This window comes from Lycium ferocissimum, chromosome 5 (assembly GCF_029784015.1).
Source record: "Lycium ferocissimum isolate CSIRO_LF1 chromosome 5, AGI_CSIRO_Lferr_CH_V1, whole genome shotgun sequence".
In the NCBI taxonomy this organism is placed as follows: Eukaryota; Viridiplantae; Streptophyta; class Magnoliopsida; order Solanales; family Solanaceae; genus Lycium; species Lycium ferocissimum.
In genome coordinates this window covers 13,329,349-13,334,937 of record NC_081346.1, presented here as the reverse complement: position 1 = coordinate 13,334,937, position 5,589 = coordinate 13,329,349, and the positions used below count along the sequence as shown (strand labels likewise).

At 34.0% G+C, this 5,589-nt stretch overlaps 1 long non-coding RNA gene across 1 annotated transcript; it reads left to right on the top strand.

Annotated features, from left to right (window-relative positions):
* Nucleotides 1-2,604: 2,604 nt before the first annotated feature.
* LOC132058226 (uncharacterized) lies at nucleotides 2,605-3,458 on the top strand. Its single transcript, XR_009415225.1, has 2 exons — nucleotides 2,605-2,811; nucleotides 2,901-3,458. It is a non-coding gene; the product is annotated as an uncharacterized LOC132058226 (long non-coding RNA).
* The last annotated feature ends 2,131 nt before the right edge of the window (nucleotides 3,459-5,589 follow it).

Below are 5,589 nucleotides of genomic sequence, written 5' to 3'. Positions count from 1 at the left end.
ATTAATTTAAAATAAGATTAAACCCTAAAAGATAAATAACTTAAAGCTAATGACTACAAGTCTTTAAACAAAAAGGATTCTTCGGAAAGACTTTTCAACCACTAAAACGACAATCACAGCATTGCCTATTCTTGATGTGTTGAGCCTATTTTATTAATTGTACAAATATAACTAGAGTTCTATATAAAATATCAAGTTCCTAATCTCAAAGCATGATTAATATACGGCTAAACTACATAAAAAAAGATAAAACTACGTAAAAAGGAGTGAAATGTAATGTTTTGGAAAATGGAGTGAGTCCCATAAATACAAGAAAATAATGCGCTATAGCGTGAGAGAAACATTTGTAAATGCAGTTAGAAATATCAAGCGCTTATAGCACTTAACCGCTCCGTCTCCGTGAGTAGCTATAAACATTTTTTACCGCGCTTAAAGGTACTTTTGTAACATTTTTTTTTATTGAGATATTTTCGTTCAAAACGCATTTTTTTTTAAAAAAGATTTTGTTCCGGACTCATGTATAAAGGACTAAGATAGTACAATCCTCGTACGTTAAGGATCACTTTGACCGTTTTCTCTCTGGATTTTGAAGGAGTTAGGATTGATGCTGAGGTACAATTACTAAGCAAATGAGGGAAAAAGGTAAACGGGATCCATATACTTTATGTAATTTAATTAAATCCTACTAAGAGTGGAGAGTGCTTATGGATAATACAACTAGTCGTATCTACCTGGGGCCCACATAAGGAAGGAGAATGAAGTTCATTGGCTTCTCCAAAAAAATTAAAAAACAATAAAAATAGGCCTTACGTCATGCCACACATGAAAAAACTCACGTATGGCACGTGCTGTCACTTAGCTAAAATGAGCCCCACCCTCCTATTCAAGTACCCCTCAAAAAAATTATCACGAGGTTAACACATCTCTTTGATGATGATATAGGTTAATTCAAGTTAGATATTAGTAATAAAAAAAAAATCAGCTTATGATTGATAATTATAAGAGAGTATAAATGTTTTTTTTTACCATGTTATTTGCAAACATAATCCAATTAGTGAAATTGACAGATCCTCGGAAGAGAATAACATCTTGTTATTTCTTTCAAGTTTTAGTTGCACGCAGTTAGATTTTAAACTAGCTATATATTTGTGTTAAGTTTGTTTAAATAACAATTTCATAAAATAAAAAAATTTGTAGTATTTAAGTAATAGTAATACTTAAAACAATATTCAAACTTTTGTTTCATATTTCTCGTTTTCTTCTCAAAATTTACAATCAAATTTTATATTTTAACTTTGTTTTATCTTACAAAAGAGAACACACCTAACTGAACTATTTGTCTTTTTTCATGTACCTTGTTTTCTCCGCCAAGTTCTTTTGCAACTAAACAAATCAGTAAAGGCTCTTTGATTTAACTTATATAACCTAACTTTGTTGTCAGGCAAAAATGAATACCACGAACAATATGTTTTTATATGTTGATTCAATTACATGCTATCAGTAAAGAAATTAAAAAGCGACACCACCTTAATTTACTGTTATCTTTTTTATGAACTTTAATTTTTTTGCCAAGTTCTTTCACTTAACAATCAGGTTAACTATTAACCTCCTATATTAAGGTTGTTAAAATTACTTACTGCTAATTAAATGACATAATAATGTTTTAACTTTTACCCTTTCATATTTCTTACGTGTTCTCCTCAAGTTCCCTATGCATGAAATATGTTGACTAGCCAAGTTATTTTTCTACTCAAACAATTAGGTTCTTAATCTGTTAATTCCTAATAATCATGTCTCATAATACACAATTAAAAAAACGATGTAAAAGATCTTCATTTAATTTTATCTTTTTCTGATTCTTCTTTTCTTCGTTAAGCTCTGCCACGTGCAAACTATTACTAGTAGATTAGTTAGCGAATTAATTCTCTTTTTAAAATAACATGATTATGTAGTAATTGTTGCGTCCTAACTCGGTTTACTAAGAAAACAATAAAAAAGATAGTGAAACACCTTCACGTTTTCCTCAGGTTAGCTAATATTTACTATATTAATATGGAAAATAATAAGAAGAAAGTAATTAAGAGGATCTTTTTTTCTGGATCCTCGTTAATTTGTTCATATTGTTCTCTTTGCAAGCGGTTATGTTAAGTTGTTAACTAGTTAATAGGAGCAATTAAATTATTTTCATATTAACACGTTGATCTATTGCTTTGCCATCTGTGATGGTGATAATTTTAGCACATCATTTATGCACAAACACATACTTAATGTAAAAAAGAGTAGTCATTACTCTTATATATTATTTGGATTTCTTCTTGAATTAGATGATACATTTTTTTTTTTAACATATTTGTGTTCACACGGTTCCTTAAAGGAGAATAATTGGGTCAATTAAAGAAGCAAGTTGATTGTTAATAGTACGACTCCCAAATCATTGCTTCAATTAATGGAGTTGCAATAACTATTTGATTTAATATTCAAGTCTTTATAGAAGGATTTAATACTCAAATCTTTTATACAAGGAATATTTTAATTTAATGAAATCCTGCTAAGAATGGAGAGGGCCTCTTGATTTTGATAACACAAATAGTCATATCTACTTTATTTCTACTATTAATAAGTGAAGGCTCTTGTACGACGAAGGGCATTTTCGTTAATGTGATCAACTATGTGAGCATTTCAGTAAGCGGTCTTAATTTTATATTTGGTGACACGTGTTTCATCACTTGTTTTGTGGGACAGCTAGCTTCATTTCCTCTGTACATCCTGAACCCATGTCTCTATTCCTTTTTCCTCTGCATCGTTACTTCTGTGAGTTTTCATGGTGCTTTTTTTCCTTTTTTCTATTTGACTTTCCATGACTTCTGAATTAAGCTTTCTTGATTTTTGGTGTTATGCAGTGTTTGGAGCATTCAGAGGAATCAGATATGTCTTATGATGTTGTGATGGTTTAGACATTTTTCGGGCTGGCCAATTTATGAGGTTCTTTTTATCTAAAGTCTTAAATTTCTTTAAGTGATGAATATCTACCGTTAAACATACTTATGACCGTGTATGAATTTATGTTTCTCAAGTATAAGTGTAGTTTGAGTTATGTGTGAAATATATTCTTTGGAGATTCTTCAATTGTGGATCATTGGCTCAACTTTGGTGGAGAAGTTGTTGGGTTTTGTGCCAGAGCTAGAATTTTTATAAGAAGACATCATTCGGTCGAGTATCCAGTATTGCTAATTGTTGCATGTGTGCTTATTGTACTTTGTGTGAATTGGGTTGTGCTATTATAGAATTATGCAGACTGATGAACCCAAGGTGTTTAAATATATGCCTGAAACAGCTAAATAGTTTTTTGTCGCTTTTCTTTCTCCACAGGTGCTCTATAACTTAGTCTTCTATCATGCAGGAGCTCCAAAGGTACATTGATGTGTTATAAAAGCATGTTAGAATGTGTTCCATTTGCTTGTGTTGTGTATTTTTACTAAGCTACTGTTACATTTTGTCGAACTTTGTGTCTACAAAAAAAACTATATACTATAACCTTGTCAAAACCGAAAGTAGATATAACGATCAGTGCCCTCATTCTTCATTTGATTTTGACAGCGACTTTTATCAATTGAACATGAATATAAGTTCTAGCTTTAAAGAGGATGGATCATCTTTCTTAAATCCTTATAGACATCTTTTTTACTGGTGCAACTCTTGGGACTTTGAATTGGAGTAGAGTTGAAAACTCCTCTAATCTTGAAGATTCAACTTTATATTTCTATATACAAATTCAAATTTCTTATCTTTTCATTTAAATTCAAAAAAGTTATTTATTAAAATTCTTATAAGCTTTGTCCTAATTCTCATTAACTTTGTCCTAAAATTGTCAACTGGCTTGTTATTAGCTTGCCACTTGGCTTAACCACATTGCTTATACCTCTCCTATTTTATAGACTAGTATTCGTACCCACGCGATGCGCAGCGGGTATCAAATGAAACTGTAAGAGAATATTTGCCGTGATTATTCTCATTCATTCCATAGGTTAATATACATCCTTTACAACGTAATTGTAGGCTACAAATTAGGAACTAATTTGACTAATTATGCTATCCTAAAATAGAAGATTACAAAATATTTTTGACTAAATATTTACATAATCTAACACACCCCCGGCAATGGCGGTAGGTTTATTTAACGGTTAGACTGTTCGAAAATCATCAAATAGTACGCGCTAAGACCTTTGGTGAAAAATGTCTAAGAATCGATAACAGACGGAACATGTAGGACACGAACCTCTCCACGTCTAACCTTTTCGCGAACAAAATGAATGTCCATTTCAATATGCTTGGTACGTTGATGTTGTACCGGATTTCCAGATAAATAAATGGCACTCACATTGTCACAATAGACCAAAGTTGCTTTACAAATAGGACAATTGAGTTCAAGCAACAGATTACAAATCCAACATGATTCAGAGACAACATTAGCAACCCTTCTATACTCAGCTTCAGCACTAGACTTAGATAGAGTGGGTTGGCGCTTTGAAGACCAAGATATCAAGTTGTCCCCAAAATATATACAATAACCCGACGTGGAGCGTCAAGTGTCTGGACATCCTCCCCAATCAAAGAAATGTATATGATAGTAGTGACTGTAGAGAGGTTTTGTATAAATGTGTACCAAACTCAATTATACCTTGAATGTAACGCAAAATGCGTTTTAATGCTTTCATATGCTCGACTTTGGGATCATGCATAAATAAGCAAACCTATTGTACCGCGTACGATATATCTGGCCGAGTAAAAGTCAAGTATTGCAAGGCACCTGCCAGACGACGATACTTCGTAGGATCTTCATATGGGGCGCTCGAAGTATCGCTGAGTTTGCCCTTTGTATCAACTGGTGTGGGGCAAGGCTTACATTGTGACATGCCTGCCCTGTCAAGAATATCCTCTGCATAAGAACTCTGAGACAACAATTGGTACATGGGGGCCACAGCCGTGGGCCACTCCACCGTGTCCCTACCCCACCACCGGTGGCGCAGCCCACGCCTGTACCCCGCCACAACAGGCATTCCCCGTGTCGCCCTTCCCGGCCGTTCATTCGGGCACCGCATCACATGGTGGATATGTGCCCACGGATATTGATCAAGCTATGCATACAATGTTCTTGAATCCATCCGATGACAACAATTGGTACATGGACACCGGAGCCACATCTCACATGACCAACTCTCAAGGTACTCTCTCGTCTTACTATCAATTGAGCAAAAACAATGGCATTGTTGTTGGTAATGGTAACATGATTCCGATTCGTGGTTATGGTCATACTTCCCTTCGAGTCAATCCCTCTCTAAACCTGAAAAATGTTTTACATGCACCTAAACTCATCAAAAACCTTATTTCCGTTCGTAAATTTACTATCGATAATATGGTTTCTGTTGAATTTGATCCTTTTGGTTTTTCTTCCGTGGAAGGATTTACGACGGGGAGCAAACTCATGAGATGTGAGAGTTCGGTGATCTTTATCCATTCTCCAAAAATTATGACCATTTTTTCTTACCTTTTCCCTTTTCCGTATTTTCATTTGGCACCCCGTTTTTGGGG